We start from the raw sequence: 20420 nt of genomic DNA, 5'->3' as shown, positions 1-20420 counted from the left end.
AAAATCAAGAGTCAGCAGCTCAACCAAGCCACCCAGGTGCCCCCAGGGAACAAAATTTATTTAACACTCCATGTGATGCCAGAGACTGTACTAGGCACATTAGAACTGATTCTTACCACTATCCAGCAAGTATTCTTACTTTGCAAGTAAGGTAACTGTGGCCAATTTCCATATCCTAATAGACAAAACTACTAAAATGGCAGATTTTACACTGTCAAGATTCCAAGGGTTCCACGTTCTTTTCCATATCAACCAAGCATAAACTGAAAGTCAGCTTATCTGTTAATTATACAATTCTCTTAAGCCCCCCACCCCAATCTCCTTTAGCTTACTATTCAAGTCCCCTGAACAGGTCTCTACCATTTATCTGTTCATATGCAAATACTGCAAACTCAAAGTTTGGCTCAAATGCCACTTTCTCCATCAAACCTACTCCCAAACAATCTTTTTCTTAACTTCCATGGGATGTAATTTGCTTTTTCAATGCACTAATATCTTATTACCTGTTAAGACTTTTTTTTTTTTATTTTATTTATCCATTTGACAGAGAGAGCAAGCAAGCAAGTGCACAAACAGGGGAAGCAGCATGGTGAAGGAGAAGCAGGATCCCCACATGAGCAGATATCTGGATGCAGGACTCAATTCCAAAGACCCTGGGATCATGACCTGAGCCACAGGCACATGCTTAACCGACTCAGTCACCCAGGTGCCCACCTGTTAAGACTTTAAAACTTCTCTATTATCAGAATCAGGATAGAAAAAACATGTAGCACAATTATGCAGACTATTCTGGTCACGCCAGTGTTCCATGAAATGAGGGAGGGGATCAAAGGAAGAACACTAAGGATAGTGTGTAACAAGAAGGGAAACTGGTAACATTATCAACTATGAGTCCATTTAAAAACATGAGATAAATTTAGGCATATATGGGAAAAAAAATCCAGGACATAAGTGAAAAGGTAAGGTGAAAAGCAGTCTACCATTCAACTTTTGTAAAAACAGGATAAAAACATACGTATGTATATGTACAGAGGAAACGACCAGAAACTGTGACACAACTGTTATTAGTAACACATCTGGGAAAAAGGAATGTATAATTTTTATTGTATATTTAGGAGTTACTTACTCCTTCAATACGTCCCACTCACTACTTATCTCTTCGAAGACACTTAAATATACACATGCTGGAAATCACTTAACACATTAGTTCTTATTGTCAAGTGAGCTTGGAAATCAATGGCCTTATACATGGTAGAAGTCAATCAAGTTTTTTTGTTTGTTTTTAAATATGTCATTCATTTATTTGACAGACAGAGATCACAAGTAGGCAGAGAGGCAGGCAGAGAGAGAGAGGAGGAACCAGGCTCCTTGCTGAGCAGAGAGCCCTATATGGGGCTTGATCCCAGGACACCGGGATCATGACCAGAGCCGAAGGCAGAGGTTTTAACCCACTGAGCCACCCAGGTGCCCCTATTTTTTAAGTATACCTATACATGGGGCACCTGAGTGGCTCAGCTGGTGAAGTGACTGTCCTGGGCTTGGGTCCTGATCCCGGGGTCCTGGGATGGAGCCCCACATGGGCGGGGGGGGGGGGTAATCCTTGCTCAGCAGGGAGCCTGCTTCTCCTGCTTGTGTTGCCCCCTTCACTGTGTCAAATAAATATACATAAGCTATATATGACTTACAAAGAAACATACCAGAAAGACATCTTTCCCATAAACTAGGCCATCACTTAAAAGAAAAATATTCTGGAAAAAAAAAAAAATTCTGGTCTTATTCGTAAACTTTTAAGGGTTTTTAAGGAAGTATAAAGGACTTTACATGCATACCCAATACCTACTATAGTTAGTATCTCTAGTCACACCTTCATGACACGTTGGGTTTTAAAAAAGCAGAAATCTAGGGATCCCTGGGTGGCTCAGTTTGTTAAGTTGGCTGCCTTCAGCTCAGCTCAGCTCCGAGATCCTAGGATGAAGTCCTGCATGGGAGCCTGCTTCTCCACTTCTCTCTCTCTGCCTGCTGCTCCCTCTGCTTGTACACCCCCCACCCTCCACAACCCCCACCCCCGGCTCAGTGAAATGAATAAACAAAATCTTTAAAAATAAAAAAGCAGAATATTTGTAGATCTAAATATTGTCTCATCACCTGATTTAAAGGCACTGCACTTATGAAGCTAGTACTTAGTTTTCCAACCACTTATCTCAGTTAGTCCTACCCTACACTTTTGATATATTCCTCAAAGTGTTAAAAAAAAAAAAAAGGAACCAACCAAATCATATCTTTTAAACCCCTCAATGTATTTGACTTTCATACTTCGTTTTTTTTTTTTTTCTTAAAGATTATTTATTTGAGAGAGTGTAAGTGAGAGAGATCACAGAGGGAGAGGCAGAAGCAGACTCGCTGCTGAGCAGAGAGCCCAATGCAGGGCTCTGTTCCAGGACCCTGAGATCACTGACCTGAGCAGAAGACAGATGCCTAACCAACTGAGCCACCCAGACACCCCCATATTATTTGCTTTCAAAAAAGTAAATCTCCTAGTATTGTTTCTGCTGAGTAAGTACTGGCAAAGTTTAGAAAAAACATGAACTGTTTTTTAGGTATTTTTATTTTGTTTTTCAAAGATTTATTTGGGAATGCCTGGATGCCTCAGTTGGTTAAGCACCTGACTTGATTTTGGCTCAGGTTATGACCTCAGGGCCTTGGGATTGAGTCCCATGGTTGGCTCCATGCTCGGTGCAGAGGCTATTGAAATTCTCTCTCCCTCTACCCCTCCCTCCACTTGCCCTCGCTCTGCCTCAAATAAATCTTAAAAATAAAAAAGATCTTTGAGAAAGTGCACGTGTGAGCAGGGCAGGAGGATAGGAGCTTAAGCAGACTTCTGCTGAGCATGGAGGCTCTGTTCCATCATGACCCTAGGATCATAACCTGAGCTGAAACCAAGAGCTGGACACTCAACCAACCGAGCCACCCAGACACCCCATAGTGAGCTGTTTTGTTTTTAATTTTCTATTACTCCTACTGCCCAAGACTATCACTGATCTCAATCCCAAAGCCAAAATACTCCATCCAGTTCTATGTTTTCATTCCTAACAACAATGTGAACGAATTATGACTGAATGAGATTAACCACTAAAAGAAGCTAATTTTTTAAGTTTTGTGCCCTGAAGGCTTAACCATCAGTAAAACATACCACATTAAGATTTGGCATGAAGCACCCCAACTTCAAGGCCACTGGTTCTCAAACCCTCAGTGCATCAGAATCTAGGCAGAAGATTTAAAACTGCACACTCAGTTCCCACCTATATAAAACTTATTTGAGTTAGTCTGGGCAGGGAAACAGGTGCAGATTTTTACTGTTTTGTTTTTTAAGTTCTCCAGATGATGTTCCCTGTACAGCCAGGACTGAGACCCTTACACATTATAGAGCTAAGAAATATATCCACAAACACCCTATTGCTTTTCCAAATAAAAAATTCTGAATCATTCATCATGATGTAACAGAAGAATCTCAATCAAAAGATCAGAATCTAGTTCTTTCTTTGTCCTAAACGAGGTGAATGATCTCAGAACACTTGAACACTGGTTGTGTTTCCCCACTTGCATATGAGTATATGCCTCCCTCATAGGATTATCATGAAAAATAAATGAAATAATATATGAAATTAAAATATAAGTGCTTTCTAGAGTATTAATGATCTACCATAATGAATGACTATTTTCTTGTTTAAAAAATCAACATAAAATCTTCTAACTAAGGAATTAACTTTACATAAACACCAACATGAAAAGAATAAACTACAGAACATTTACTGCAGCACTACTTGCAGTGGTTAAAAATAAGAACTGAACAAGATACTTCTGAAACTAGTAATACACTATATGTTAATCAACTGAATTTAAATGAAAAATAAAAACATAAACTCAACAGAAAAATGGTTTAGCAAAATAAAAATCTATGTACTGAATGTTTTAAGATACAGGTACAAATAGAGTAAAATGTCTGTGATAGTAAATAAAAATACCTAGTCACCTAAGTTGTATCAGATGAAGCCATTTTTGTTTAAAAGAAAGGAGTAATACAATTATGTATCTGTGTGGACTATGACAAAATAAGCACTGAATTGAACTCTGATAGGAGAGGAGGTACTACTGGCTTTATCTTTACATTTATTCTGTGTTGTAATGCTCACTAAAGTTAGCAAAACCAAGTTGTTTTTGTTTTTAAAGGTCCTGTATTAATACTATTTAAATGTATTACAGTTCAGAGACTTTATCATAGAATAAAGTACAAGTAAGTGATCCTGTGTTATTTTCAATTCACTTTAGTACTAGGTTGAATGCCCAACAAGTGAAGACTTGTCTCAAATGCTCAAATAGTTATCTAGGAATTTTCAACTGTTACAAATAATCAATCAGAACCAATATAGCACCAAGGAGAAACATCCTAAAGAAAAGGCTGTAACAGAACTAAAGAAGTCATTTCAGTGCATGGTCTGAGACAACTGAGAAAAAATAAAAACCATTCAAAGCAGCAGACTTGAATGCAGTTTTAAGATTTTTTTTTCCTAAATGTTTTTATTTTTCTTATGAGAGAGAGAGAACACAAAAGCAGTGGGAGCAGCAGGATCCCCACTGATCAGAGAGCCTGATAAGGGACTCAGTCCCAGGACTTCAAGACCTGAGCTTAAGAACACTTAGTAGAGGGATGCCTGGGTGGCTTGGGTGGCTCGGGTGGTTGAGCTGCTGCCTTTGGCTCGGGTCATGATCCCACCCTCCTGGGATAGAGTCCCACATCCGGCTCCTTACTCCACAGGGAGCCTGCTTCTCCCTCTGCCTGCTACTCTGTCTGCCTGTGCTCCCGTGTGCAAGCTCTCCCTCTGACAAATAAATAAATAAATCTTTTTGAAAAATAAAATAATAAAAAAAAAAGGAATACAGTTAGTAGACAGACTGAGTCACCCTGGAGTCTGGTACTTTTTTCTTTAGACCACAATTTTCCAAAGTGTTTTCCCTAATCACCAATTCACAATGCTCTTTAAAATAAGGTTCCCTGTCCAATACACTGAAGATACACTGCTCCCTGGTATCCATTTGTTCTTTTGCAAGCTGAGCACATGGTCATTCCAAATTCATTCTCACACAGTAAGTCCTACAGTTAAAACTGCTTAACTTTAATCCAGTATTATCATAACTTTCTTCTGTAAATATGTTAATGCAAAAGAAGTTATTTTGAGCAGTATTTCTAGTCATTTCTAAGAAAAAGGAAAAAAAAATGTTAACATTTCAACTCCCTTACCTTTTGTCTAGGAAAAGCCAAAACTTAGAACAGTTAAGTTTTAGAATATGTTCAGTCTGTGATGACTACTATGGGTAGTCTATGAAAAAAATATATGAGCTGTACAAACTTTTCAATTAAATAAGAGTAATCTTTTAGGTCGTTAAGTATGAGTTGTGACTCTTAAATCCCTCAAATATTCATGAACAAGCCTTGAACTGGTGATTACTTTTTTCCCAGTAACTTGAAGCGAGATGACCTAACCAGTTTCTTTCTTTCTTTCCTTCTTTTTTAACCTAATCAGTTTCTTAAAGATGTTGGAGGTCTAAAAAACTTTTCCAAGTGCCTGTGTGGCTCAGCTGGTTAAGCGTCTGCCTTCAGCTCAAGTCCTGATCTTAGGGTCCTGGGATTGAGTCCTGCATCAAGCTCCCTGTTCAGCAGGGAGTCTGTTTCTCCCTCTGCCTGGTTTCCCCTGCTTGTGCGCACTCTATCTCTGACAAATAAACAAATAAGCCTTAACAATAAATAAGTAACTTAAAAAAACAAATGCCTAGAAATTCAGACATTTCAAACAAATGTCTGAAAAGAGAAACCAAATCTGTTAAGTTTCGAGGATTACCTAAATTATATACCAAAAAAAGGCCTCTGAAGAAATATTCCTAAGCAGAATTTAAATGAAACTTATATGCATTTAAGTCTAAAAAAATTTTTTTAAGTAGGCTCCAAGCTCAGTATGGAGCCCAACTCAGGGCCTGAACTCACAACAACCCTGAGATCAAGACTAGATGCTTAACCTACTGAGCCACTCAGGCGCCCCTTAAATAAAAATCTTTTTGAAGATTTTATTTATTTGAGACAGAGAGAGAAAGCACGAGGGGTGGGGAGGCGAAGAGGGAGAGGGAGAAGCAGACTCCCCCACTGAGCGTGGAGCCCAACATGGGGCTGATCCCACACCCCTGAGATCATGACCTGAGCCTGAGGGAGATGCTTAACCAAAGGAGCCACCCAGGCGCCCCTAAACTGAAATTTTTGAGGGAGGGGAGAATGCATGCATGCACACAAGCAGGGGGAGTGTACAAGCAGAGGGATAAGCAGGCTCCCACTGAGCAGGGTACCCTACCATGGGGCTTAATCCCAGGGTCCCGGGATCACAACCAGAGCAGAAGGCAGATGCCTAACCTACTAAGCCACAGAGACGCCCTGTCTAATCATATCTTCTCAATTTTCCCTACTTCCACGTCAAGTTCTGCCATTCTCTCCTATCAGGGTCATTACCCACACTAATCCCTCTCGATGAAGCCATTTCACCTATCCCTTGACTAAGTTCATTTCTCCCAAGTCTTTTTTTTTTTTTTTAATTTTACACTCAATAACAAGGAGCTGGTACCTCCGATATCTAAACAAAGTCTGGGGGTGCCTGGGTGGTTCCGTGGGTTAAGCCTCTGCCTTTGGCTCAGGTCATGATCTCAGGGTTCTGGGATCAAGCTGGGCATCAGGCTCTCTGCTCAGCAGGGAGCCTGTTTACTCCTCTTCCTCGGCCTGCCTCTCTGCCTACTTGTGGTGTCTCTCTCTCTCAAATAAATAAATCTTTTAAAAAAAAATAAAGGAAGTCTGGTACATCAAAGGCCTACAAATCTCAAAAATATTGTCCAAGTTTCTGGTAGTCTACCTTGATAAGAAAATAAAACTTTGAACATCCAGGGTAACAAATGGGACTGAATATTCCTCAAATAATAATCCATGACTATCTTCTCAAACAGACTCAAAATAAAAACTAGCAAACGGGGATGCCTGGGTGGCTCAATGGGTTAAGCCTCTGCCTCCGGCTCAGGTCATGATCTCAGAGTCCTGGGACTGAGCCCCGCATTGGGCTCTCTGCTCAGCGGGGAGCCTGCTTCCCCACCCCCCACCCCCCCCTCTGCCTACTTGTGATCTCTGTCAAATAAATAAATAAAATCTTTAAAAAACAACAACAACAACAAAAAAAAAAAAACTAGCAAACAATTTATCTTTGACAAGTTCCTAGACTCAGTACTCCCCTTTCTACTAGTGCAGGAGTGAACAAAGGGACGTTAAGACTTTCCCTTGGATTCATTTTCAGCAATCTATTACACTTGAACTGCAAGGGGGTCCAAGAAAACATCTCCAGAGAAAACTTTAGCTATCATCTTCTCAAACTTTCAAATCTTATTTATATCAGATTGTAAAGATTCAGACTGTACTACAGAAAATTTAGTATTTTACATTTATTCAAACTTCAAAATGCTGACAGATACTAAACAGATGGTAATAAATAAACTGGTCACCAAAATGGAAAACACAAGTGGCTCCTACCTAAATACTAAAAATGTTATTTTTAGTATTTAACAAAACCATCCATATTTTTCTCTACCTACAATTTGCCTTATCTTATCTGACTGCCTAGCAAAGACCTATACTTAAGGTCAGCTTATTTCTACTATTTATTCACCCTTTTTAATGTCGGAATGAATAAAACAAGTAGCATTTTACACAGCTGAGACAGTATTCCACTGATCCCTAAGCAAGTCTTTCAAAACCACTGCCTAAAATCACAATCACTGCCTAAAACCACCACCTTGAGATCTAGAGCTCTTTATATGAGATAGATACAGGAGAAATCACAAAGATCTGGGGTGCGTGAGTGGCTCAGTTAATGAAGCACCGACTCTTGATTTGGGCTCAGGTCATGACCTCGGGGACCTGGGATGGAGCAGTGCACTGGGCTCCATGTTCAGCAGGGAGTCCACTTGAGGATTCTCTCTACCCGCCCACCTTGTGTGCTCTCTCACTCTCTCAAATAAATGTATGTTTAAAAAAAAAAAAATCACAAAAATCTATCTTCAAGGATGGTTTTGAAGTGTCATTTTATAGTCAATTTCACCAAATCCCTTCCTGGAATGCAAGTTTTATGGTTCAAATGTTACCTTTCACCTTAGGTAGGCAATAACGACTGCTTTTTTTCTTTCCCTATCCCATTGTCAGTCCAAAGTATTCTGACATTCCAAGTACTACCTACCCCTTTTCCCTTCACACTTCTTCCCCTTTTTTATGCTTGCCAGTTACAGTGAAATCCTAAGATATGAACGTAAGGTGTACCCATTTGTATGTTTTTCTATTACTCTACTCCATTTTTCTAGTACTCCAACATCTTTTATCTCCCAGAAGAGAACAGTAAGTGAATAAGAAGTAAAAATCTATAATATGTAAACTAAAAATGGATGGGATTACAGTAGCTGCATTTGCAGAGGTGAAATATACTAAAGAAACCATGACTTTACCAATGTGCTTGAATAGCCCACACTTTTTTAATTCTTTAAAGCACTTTAGAAAAATACAGAAAGGAGCCAGAAAATGGTCAAGTAAAACTTCATTTAAGAAAAAGGTCAACAGGGGCGCCTGGGTGACTCAGTGGGTTAAAGCCTCTGCCTTAAGCTCAGGTCATGATCCCAGGGTCCTGGGATCGAGCCCCGCATAGGGCTCTCTGCTCAGCGGGGGAGCCTGCTTCCTCCTCTCTCTCTCTGCCTGCCTCTCTGCCTACTTGTGATCTATATCTGTCAAATAAATAAATAAAATCTTAAAAAAAAAAAAAAAAAGAAAGAAAAAGAAAAAGGTCAACATGGGGTGCCTGGGTGGCTCAGTGGGTTGAAGCCTCTGCCTTCAGCTCGGGTCATGGTCTCAGAGTCCTGGGACTCAGGACTTGAGACCCTGTGTCTCCAGCTCTCTGCTCGGTGGAGAGCCTGCTTCCCCTTCTCTCTCTGCCTGCCTTTCTGCCTACTTGTGATCTCTGTCAAAATAAATGAATGAAATTTTTTTTTTAAAAAAGGTCAACAAGGGCGTCTGGGTGGCTCAGTCAGTTAAGCATCTGCCTTTGCTGCCTTTGGCTGGGATCCAGTCCCGCACTGGGCACTGGGCTCCCTGCTCGTTGGGGAGCCTGCATCTCCCTCTCCCTCTGCCTACTTGTAGCTCTCTCTCTCTCTCTATCCCTCTGTCAAATCAATCAATCAATAAAATCCCCCCCCCCAAAAAAAGTCAAGGGAAGACAAAAATGTCCACAATTTCATTAAGAATTAAATGACTTGGGATGCATGGGTGGCTCAGTCAGTTCAGCATTTGCCTTCAGCTCAGGTCGTCATCCCAAAGTCCTGAGACTGAGTCCAGCATCAGGCTCCTTTCTCAATGGGGAGTCTACTACTCCTGTCTGCCACTTCCCCGGCTTGTGCTTGCTCGCTCTCTCTGACAAATAAATAAAATGACTCTCTAGTAGGTGACACTGTTTAATTAGACAAGTTTTAGCTTTCATTTATAAAGTAGCTGAGTTGGACAAAAAAGTCACTAAGGAAAAAAATACACTAACTTTGTCTGGTAACATTCCGCTACCTGAAACTCTAAGAAGAAAAAAGCATTTACCATGAACCTACCTATGTACTACTTCTATACTGTTTCATTGGAAAGGCTTCAAAAGTAATCTGTAAAAATTCACTTTCCCACTACAGAAACAATACATTTCAAGTGAAAAAGGTCCATCTATATTCCTAAATATAAATATCATTATTAAAATATTAGCTTCTAGGGCACCTGGGTGGCTCAGTGGGTTGGTCTTAAGCATCTGCCTTAGGCTCAGGTCATGATCTTAGGGTCCTAGGATCGAGTCTGGCATCCAGCTCCCTGCTCAGTGTGGAGTCTGCTTCTCCCTCTGTCTTCTTCCCTCTGCTCATGTTCTGTCTCCCTCTCAAATAAATAAAAAAAATCTTAAAAAAATATTAGCTCCTAAATAATGAGGTCTGAAGGGAAACTTTTCCACCACATCAGAATTCAGAAGTGAGAGACACAGAACTAGACTGATAGCAAGCAATTTAAGTTTCTCCTTTTACTGACCAAGCTACAATCAAATGACTAATTTAGACCTAGGCCAGAGAGGTTCCTACCACCACGCCCCTTAATTATCCTAAACTGGTCACAGATAGCACTGGACAACTGATGGTCCTCCAAAAAGGGGCAGTCTATCATGGTGGCTGGCCTCAAGAAGCAGAACAAAGCACTTTCTGCAGGGGGCAGACTTCCAAAGAGAAAGAGAGGAAAGAGGCTAAGCCATAGTCTTAACAGTTCCTTCTTACAAATTCATCAGGCCAGAGTGAAAAAAGCGGGACAAGAGGGGCCAAGTCGGACTATTTTTAATACAGCAAGAAAACAGCAAGAAATCTACCTAATACATCTCAAAAACAGCAAGAAATCTACCTAATACATCACAAGCCAATTTATTAATTATTAGTGCAATTTTTATATTAATCATACACCTACCAGTAAAACAGCCACAAACTATGAATTCAAGCCAGGTATTTAAATTCAGGTATTTAAAATAATCCTAAATCTTAAGAACATGAAAAAAAAAAGAGAATAGTTTGCTCTGTTAGAAATCCAACAAATTGAAAGAACCTGAGTCCGGGAGACAGGAACCAACATCCACTTGAAATTATGAAAATCTTATCAATATCCATAGAAAGCAAGACTATCTGGTCACTGACCAGATTGGCTTTGATGTCACACCTGGCCCAAATCCCTGATCATAGTTGCTTCTGCTAAGTACATACACAGGAAGACAAATTATTATTTCAACACCAGGAGGACTTATAAACAAGTATGGAAGGTTTAAGGGACACAAAATCCTAGTATTACCTTTGTTGAGACTGCATACTTTGGCTTATATGCTTGTAGTGCCAAAGAAAAATTGGTCTATTAAAGTGGACAACCTTGTAAGACCAATTTAAACATGGCAGTAATTTATACTTTTAAGCTGAAACCTTACTAAATATTAAAACGTCTAAGGGAACTTTACACTCCAATTAAGAAAACTACGTATAAAAATTAAAGTTTCAATTTTCTTGAAGATGTTCAAGTTTGTTAATAGCAAATTTAACTTGAAGATTAACAGCCAGACTTGTACAAATAAGAAAAAAGAACTTAAAAAGCTTAAAAACCAGGATTCTGAAATACAACTAATTTTTTAAATCAGTTTAAGTCTTTGCTGGGTACAAAAACCGCCCTTCCGGACACCAAAAGACAATTCTAAATAAATAAAGTTCACCAAAAATTGAACTTTAAAAGACATTCATGCAAAGGGAAATATTAACAACTATTCACTATGCCTGTGCAAATGAAGCAAATCCTCTATTAAAAAAAAAAGTATTAAAAGAGTAAGAACAGAAACGTAAGCCCATTAAAAATATTTGTAATTGTATTCTAAATAGGATTTCTAACCAGAATTCCTTAAACTGTCCTCTGATACTCCAGGTCACATGGTGAGTCACCTATTAAACACGAAATCTAAGCAGTAAACAAGCTTTTAAAATCCTTAGGTAACTCCCTTTATTAAAACTGTTTTGATATACAAGTATCAACTGTTTTGATATTAAAACTGTTGATATACCTTTACAAATATTACAGTTCTCTTACGCGTTTAAAAGCATTTGTCTAATAAAGCTTTCTCTTAAAAACCGAAAAAAAAACATCACCACTTTTCTTAAGATCTCACAATACCCGAAATCCTGATTTTAACTGACATTACTGTCTTATTACACCTTATATGCTCGTAATATTAACCCTCATGATGTCTAAATATGTGTTAGAATGAAAACGTAAGTTAAGAAATAGGGTTTTCCCTAGCTGTGTTCTCAGAAGCAGCCTAACTTTTACAAGCGTTTGGGATAAAACTTTTAACAATTATCCGCAAATTTGGCCCAATCTAACTACTGCTAAAATGTCTGAAGCCTCTAATCTTTTCTTTCATTTTAATTTCTATATCTGAGTGTCAAAGCCTGTTCCAGGAACGAACATAACATTCCTTAATAATAGCACCTAAGAGTCTAACTAACCCAAGTCGCTGTTCCTTTCATATCCACACCTGTCTGCCGAAAGCTTTTCCTGGACACACTCGGGCCCCCAAGAATTCCCATATTTGTTTTCATAAACCCACTCCTTCCTCTTCGCCCACTTCCAACTCGCACACTTCTCTGGATCTACCGTCCTCTCCCCTCTTAACGACCACGGGCTGAACGGACAGCTCGGTCCCTAACCCCAAGCGCCGAGAAACCCAGGACTAGTGGGGTGGGCCCCCCAGCGCCGCAAGGCAGTGGCGTGGGGGAGGAAAGGAAGCGGGAGAGCCGAGCACCCCCCCACCCGCGCGGGGCGCACACCCCCTTCCGGCACCCCTCCCCCCGCATTGTGCGAGCGGGCCCCGGGCCCCAGGCCGCAGCTGCCCTGGGTTCCCCCAGGCCTGTCTGCCCTCCCGCCCTGCGGGCTGCTCCCGCCGAGACGGCCACACAAAGCCCAGGAAGCCAGCTTCTGTGGCGCCAGAGCACGGGGAGAGGGAGCAAATGCGGACTGACTTACGGGGCTGCTGCGGCCGCGCTGCCTCAGCCGGAGACACCGACCGTTGGGCACACGGCGGCGTCGCTCTTGGCCGTCCTTCCCTCCTCCGCCTTCGGTGGCGGCAATATCTTCTTTCTCCACCTACCTCCCTCCCCCCCACCCCACCTCCTCCTTCTCCTCCCCCTCCTCCTCCGAACCACCGAAGTACCGAGGGTGAGACACAGAGACTCACAACAACATGGCTGCCACCGCCGCCTCCCCTCCCCTCCCCCCCCGCCCACCGGCCGCGCGCAAGGCACTCCGGGAGAAAGGGGAGGGGGGAGCACTCACCGACGTGCGGCTCTTCTCAGTGGCTTTCGTCGCTTCTCCCGCGCTTCTGGCGCCGGCCGGCGGGAGCTCTGCGCGTGCGCACGCTCTCTGCGCTCGCGCGTTTCGACCGTCCCTTAGGCGTGCGCTCCCCCGCCCTCACCTTGCGGGCTCGCAGCTGGTGCTAGGCTCGGAGGGTGCGCCAGGCGGGGACGCGCGCGGGAGCTCGGCCGGCGCAGGCGTGGTGTCGCCGAGCTCCGCGTTCGCCTCTGTCTTCCCGCGTGCAGCCTCGACTTCCGAATTCGCTTACCCTTCGCTTCCTCCCTGGTAGCTCATTGTTCGCCGCAGCCTGTGCGGATGTCAGTTGCCTGTGACCGCGCAGTACTCCTCGAACTTCGCCTCTGGGGTGCTGGCACCCACAGGAGCCGGACAGTAATCCAGGCCCTTAGGGTTCATCCTTCCCCTCTCCCCGCAGCAAGACGATGGAGACGCATTTGGGGTGGGAAAGTGAACCCCTTAAAATGGACTGTCATTCTAGTTGCCTCCTGGGCAAGTGGACCCAGCTCAACACATTGCCGGCGCGCAGTGCTTGGCCGGGGTAAACACAAAGGAGACCCAGGTCCTTCTGCTGGGCTAGTGATTCTCACTCGCCGCCCGATTTTTCATCACCCGCGCTCGCCAAGTGCACCGTCAGGTCCGCACGCCGATCCCCACCGCAGCAGTTAGGGACCGACCCACGCTGTCGTCCTGTCCCTGTGGCTTTGGTAGTGATGATTCCAGGCTTGAGACCCAACCGTAGTCTGTCCCTGTCACACAGCCGACATGTGGTAGGGGCACCGGCACTGTGTTGTTCTCCATGGTTGGAACAACTCTCTGACATTCTGTAGTTCTGAAAAGGAGTGCTGTGTAATTTTTCTTCCTGGGCGACTGTAAGCTCCATGATGGGCTTGCAGGAGGATGAGTGTTTTATCCACGTGTGTGTGTGTGTGTGTGTGTGTGTCCCAGGGCCTGGACCATAGTAGTGTTCAAAGATTATATATTGAATGCCTGAACTTCTCGGTTTTTAATTATTACTGAAAGCATGCGATATCTGAATCTGCCTCAAGACTTTTACCTGTGGCCCACATTTCAGGCTTCTAGATATTTCCAGCTGAATATTCTTCCTGGCACCAAACAGAAACAACTTAGACCCATCGCCCAATTCTTGTGTTAGCTCAACAGTTGGTATACCACAACCGATTGAGTACCCCAAGTTAGCCCTTTGATACATCCTTGTCTGTTTCTCTTATACCTTTCTCCCCATATCGAATTTTCACTTCCCAAATATTTCTGGAGACGGTTTTTCCTCGTATATCCTCATTAATACTAGCCTTGCTTCCCAGGTCTGGATATCTAGAGCGAGCTCTTACTTTGCTTTCTTGTGTTCAGTCTTGTTTGGTCTAGTCAGTTCTGCTCCCTGCCATCTAAAATGAACATCTGATTCCTGGCTCTTTCGCCTCTCCTTTAGCCATTCCATTGCTTCCTATCACCCACGACAGCATTTCCCGAGTATGTTCTATTCAATACTAATAGATGTTCCTTCGAGAAATGTCTTATGATCAGGTAAGTATGGGAGACACTGAGATGCACATACGTTGCCTTCTTCCCCTTCCACTGGGCTGATAATAGCTGAAGAGTCTTTATGTACAGTTGCCTAATCCAGGTGAAAATTGATGGAGCCATCAGAGCCCTCCCTCAGCATGTGGAATTAGGACTAAGAGACCCCAGTATCCCTCCGGGAAGTCTCTTGAACCTGGCACCTCTGGGCTGATTTTTCCCACAGTGTGGACAAGGAACCCATAAAGAAAACTGGAGTTGAGAGAGGAAAGGAGAACCCTTTCTTCCTGTACCTTGCTAGCAGCTTCTACCCTTGGGTTCTGAAACACATTCCTGGATCATTTAACAAATTCTGCTTTTTTTTTTTTTGCCTAAGCTAAATGAAGTCAGTTTCTATTACAACCAAGAGTCCTAACTAAAAGCTGTGTGAAAACCATCCTTACTATTTATTTAGTGCTTACAGGATATAAGCTTTGGTAGCCGCTTGGGTAGTGGTGATTCCCGGCTTGACACCCAACTGTAGCTTTGGTAGTGGTGCTAACAGTAGGTAAGCACTAAAGCACTTTTTTATCCCCCCAAAGATTTTATTTATTTATTTGAAACAGAAAGAGATCACAAGTAGGCAGAGAGGCAGTCAGAGAGAGAGAGGGAGAAGCAGGCTACCCACGGAGCAGGGAGCCTGATGCCATGTGGGGCTTGATCCCAGGACCCTGAGATCATGACCTGAGCTGAAGGCAGACACTTAACCCACTGAGCCACCCAGGTGCCCCTAAAGCACTTTTCATACATTATTTCATTTAATGCTCCCAATATCCCCAGGAACAGGGCAGCTTCACCGGCATGTGACCAGTGCAGTCCTACAAGGCCTGAAGCTTTAGAAGCTTTAGGAGAGTTCCACAATTGGTTTAATGCTCTGTCATCGCCTTCCAGAAAGTCTTAATAGGAAAAGATAAATTTTCATTTTGCACTGGGCTCCATAAATTATATAACCTGTACTGTTTATGAGGTATTATCTTTATTTGACAAAAGCCTTCTTAGTATCTTTAAAAACAAATTATGCTTTGTAAATATGTAAGTGAGGGATGTAGTGTGTATAGCACTTCCCAAACAAATTGAACAATGGAAGACTTTTCTTTCCGGTAAATCTCTTTTCGAGGCTTTGTGCTCTGCAGAATTCGGATCAAAGTCCAACTCTTCAGCGGCCTGACTCCGCCTACCTCCAGCTCCTGATTCACCTGGCACGTGAGCAGTTTCTTGCTTCTGTGCCTTCACACACGCTTTGCAATCTGGCTTTGCTCATTAGGCACCTTCTGATTATAATTGGCTTCTCTCGTATATTCACCTACAAGGAAAAAAATGCATTCCTCAGCTACTGTAAATATCAGGTGTGCCTGATAGTTAAGGTGGACATTGTAATTGATGCCTGACAGCCATTCTAATCACCCGGGGAACTTGTTTGAAATGCAGAATCTTGGCCCCATTCCAGAACTACTGAATCAAATTCTGCATTTTAACAAGACTCCTGGGCAATTTCTCTACTTAATAAAGTATAAGAAGCACTGGTAAATCAATCACAAAAATTCCCTCTCACTTGATAGGAACTGGTTCTGTCGTGGGTGTGTTTTTCATTTAGAGCCTGTGGGACACAAAAACGTGCCAACTCAAAGCAAGGGGGTGTGGGGGGAGCCTGGCTCTCTCTACTTCTGTACGTAAACAAGAAAGCATCTTGCCCCCAGTTCAAGCTGACAGGAATTCTATCTGCTAGTAGCTCACCCAGAGTATTCATTCTCCTTGTCTTCTTTAGTAACAGATCCTCTGGATGTCCCTGTGGGCTAGAAAAGGCACAGGGTGGAAGGAATAGCCTGATTTCCAAGCAACACACGTTGCGTCTTAGGAATGTTTCTATATGGCCTGTTAAGACAAGTGGTTCTCAGCCAGAGTTGCACATCAGAATCTCCTGGGGGAACATCTGAATTGTATCATTCTCAGGACCCTTCCCAGCTATTTTGATTGAATGGTTCTGGTCTGGCTGAAGCCTGGATATGGATATTTTTTAAAATGCTCCCTGGTGATTATAACATGTTGCCATTGCATACCTCTAGTTTAGACAGACTAATCTTGGAGCATAATGCCATTTTAATATTCTCTATGAAAATACTGCTTTCCATTGGGACTGCTGATGAAACTTCTTGTAAACTCTTTTTACAACTTCGCTATTTTTTTTAAAGATTTTATTTATTTATTTGACAGGCAGAGATCACAAGTAGGCAGAGAGGCAGGCAGAGAGAGAAAGAGGAGGAAGCAGGCTCCCCGCTGAGCAGAGAGCCCAAAGTGGGGCTTGATTCCAGGACCCTGGGATCATGACCTGGGCTGAAGGCAGAGGCTTAACCCACTGAGCCACCCAGGTGCACCCAACTTTGTGGTCTTTATAAAAGTAAATAAGCAAGGTGGCTCAGTCAATTGAGCGTCTGCCTTCAGCTCAGGTCATGATCCCAGGGTCCTAGGATCGAGTCCCACATTGGACTCCCTGCTCAGTGGGAAGACTGCTTCCCCCTCTCCCTCGGCCTGCCTCTCTGCCTACTTGTGCTCTTTCTCCCTCTGTCAAATAAATAAATAAAATCTCTTTTTTAAAAAAGTAAATAAGCCCTTTATAAAAATTTCAAGAAATAGGGGCGCCTGGGTGGCTCAGTGGGTTAAAGCCTCTGCCTTTGGCTCAGGCTCAGCGCGAAGCCTGCTTCCTCCACTCTCTCTCTGCCTGCCTCTCTGCCTACTTGTGATCTCTCTGTGTCAAATAAATAAACCTAAAATAAAATAAAATACAGTGTTGAACTCAGTCTTACTTGAATTTAACAAAAGAAGTGAAGGAACTGCTCAGATGCATATTTTTTCATTTTCAGAGAGACTGATTCATAAGATTTTTCTCAAAGGTTAACTTGATTAAAAAAAAAAATCATACTAGGACAGAGGGACTTTTTCAACTCTGTGCTCCAACATTGCTCAGTAGTGTGTTCCATGCTATGAAAGAGAAATTAACACTCTTTCGCTTCCTTCTACCTCTTGCCCGTACTTCCTAATTTTTGACTCGTATTATTTTTCATCATGTCAGGGTTTATACCATTTACATTCTATTGTTATCCATTTTTCTTTTGCTTTTTCTTAATTTCAGTATTTAAATGTATTTGTCATGTATAGCTTCTTCATTTCTGATTTGATTTTGATTCAGTTACATGGATTTCATCATTTATCAGTTAGCCTTTACGTGGGTTACAAACCACGCCCCACTATCATTTCCTCGCTCCCAGTTCTGTGGGTTGGTCAGTTGGGCTGGGTTCAACTGGGAAGTTCAGTTGATCTCTTCTGGAACTACCTGTGCAGCTGGCCAGCTGGTATCGAGGCTGGCTGGAGCTGTGAGGCTCAGGTCTGGTGGTCAACCAAGACACCCACAGCCCCTCCTGGAGACTTGCTTAGGCTTGGTTGCACGGTGGCAGAGAGTGAGAATGGAAACTGCCAGCTTGGAATTCATGTCATGGCCCTTCTGCTGCATCACTGGCCAAAGCAAATCATAAGGCCAGCCCAGATTTTTAAAAAATGAAGAAACAGACTTTATCTTTTGATGAGAGAAGCTACAAAGAATTTGTGTGTATTTGCAATCTTTTGAAAGCCTGATATTCCTGAAGTTTTGAAAATGCCTTCCTAGACAAAGCTCCAAAGGCAAGGGAAACAAAGGCAAAAATGAACTATTGGAACTTCATCAAGATAAAAAGCTTTTGCACAGCAAAGGAAATAGTGGACAAAACCAAAAGACAATGGACAGAATGAGAGAGGCATATACAAATGTCCTATCAGATAAAGGGCTAATATCCAAATGCTACAAAGAACTTTTCAAACTCAACACCCAAGAACAAATAATTCAATCAAGAAATGGGCAGAAAGGAGCACCTAGGTGGCTCAGTGGTTAAGCTTCTGCCTTCAGGTCAAATCATGATCCCAGAGTGCTAGAATTGAGCCCCACATCAGGCTCCCTTCTCGGTGGGGAGATTGCTTCTCCCTGGCCCTCTGCCTGCCACTCTGCCTGCTTGTGCGCTCTCTCTCTCTCTGTTAAATGAATAAACGAGATACCACCTCACACCAGTCAGAATGGCTAAAATTAACAAGCCAGGAGAAGACAGATATTGGTAAGGATATGGAGAAAGGGGAGATCTTACACTGTTGGTGGGAATGCAAGCTGGTGCAGCCACTTTGGTAAAAAGTATGGAGATTCTTCAAAAAGTTGAAAATAGAGCTACCCTATGACCCAACAGTTGAACTAGTAGGGATTTACCCCAGAGATACGAATGGGCACCTGCACCCCAATGTTTATAGCTGACCTGTCTACAATAGCCAAACTATGGAAAGAGCCCAGATGTCCAATGACAGATGAACAGTTAAAGCAGCTGTGGTGTATATATACAATGGAATAATATACAGCCATCAAAAAAGGAAATCTTACCATTGGCAAGGATGTGGATGGAACTAGAGGGTATTATGTTCAGTGAAATAAGTCAATCAGAGAAAGACAGTTATATGATCTCATTCATGCTTGGAATTTAAGAAACAAAACAGAGGATCATAGGGGAAGGGAGGGAAAGATAAAACAGAATGAAATCAGAGAAGGAAACAAACCATAAGAGACTCTTAAAAAAATAGGAAACAAACTACTGAGGGTTGCTGAAGGGAAGTGGGGGTGGGCGATGGGGTCACTGAATGAGGGACATTAAGGAGGGCACGTGATGTAATGAGCACTGGGTGTTGTGTAAGACTGATGTATCACTGGGGGCGCCTGGGTGGCTCAGTGAGTTAAGCCTCTGCCCTGGGCTCAGGTCATGATTCCAGGGTCCTGGGATCGAGCCTGGCATCAGACTCTCTGCTCGGCAGGGAGCCTGCTTCCTCCTCTCTCTCTGCCTGCCTCTCTGTCTACTTGTGATTTCTCTCTCTGTCAAATAAATAAATAAAATCTTTAAAAAAAAAAAAAAGACTGATCTGAACTCTACCTCTGAAATTATACACTGTATGTTAATATTGAATTTAAATAAAAGAAGATTAAAAAATGCCTTCCTGTTTTATTTAAACTTAAACAACTATTCTCGAGTCTTGCTGTCTCCCTGCACCCTCCAATGCCCTCACACCCCAGAACTTTGTGGACACTGTGCTTATGGAAGACTCTTAACTTCTACAAATCAAGTCTTCAGCTGATTTGATTTTAACCTACTTAAGAGTTTTTTTCTCTACTTTTGAAGTTTGATGTCTTAACCACAACGTATCTTGTTGTCAATCAGTTCCTAACAGATTTTCTTGTTATTACAGTATAACCCTGATATTTGAAATTAAGTTCTTTAATCATTTCAGGAAAATATTTCTGCAAAACAACCCTGAATATTTTTTTTCTGACCTTTGATTTTCCTACTTCATGGATAACAATTATTCTTATTTGGAACATCTTGTACAACTTAAAGCCAATAAGAAGACACTCTTTTTTTTTTTTAAAGATTTTATTTATTTATTTGACAGAGAGAAATCACAAGTAGATGGAGAGGCAGGCAGAAAGAGAGAGGGAAGCAGGCTCTCCGCTGAGCAGGGAGCCCGATGCGGGACTCGATCCCAGGACTCTGAGATCATGACCTGAGCCGAAGGCAGCGGCTTAACCCACTGAGCCACCCAGGCGCCCCAAGAAGACACTCTTAAAAAGAATTTGGGTGTTGGGGCGCCTGGGTGGCTCAGTGGGTTAAGCCGCTGCCTTCGGCTCAGGTCATGATCTCAGAGTCCTGGGATCAAGCCCACATCGGGCTCTCCGCTCAGCAGGGAGCCTGCTTCCTCCTCT

At 42.5% G+C, this 20420-nt stretch overlaps 1 protein-coding gene across 6 annotated transcripts in view; it reads right to left on the bottom strand.

The window, feature by feature from the left end:
• The window catches only part of PUM2 (pumilio RNA binding family member 2), a 103772-nt gene extending 90762 nt beyond the window's left edge, over positions 1–13010 (bottom strand). Inside the window, exon 1 of one of the 6 annotated variants that reach the window (XM_032353213.1) lies at positions 12992–13010. The gene's annotated coding sequence lies outside the window, so the exon portion shown is untranslated. Of the gene's footprint in view, positions 1–12682; positions 12892–12991 lie in introns of those variants that run through there. The other 5 variants (XM_032353214.1, XM_032353212.1, XM_032353215.1 and 2 more) reach the window with 5 other exon arrangements.
• Positions 13011–20420: the final 7410 nt, after the last annotated feature.

This window comes from Mustela erminea, chromosome 7 (genome assembly GCF_009829155.1).
Source record: "Mustela erminea isolate mMusErm1 chromosome 7, mMusErm1.Pri, whole genome shotgun sequence".
Classification (NCBI taxonomy): domain Eukaryota; kingdom Metazoa; phylum Chordata; class Mammalia; order Carnivora; family Mustelidae; genus Mustela; species Mustela erminea.
Note: the sequence above shows the minus strand (reverse complement) of the source record. Positions and strands in the feature narration are given on the sequence as shown.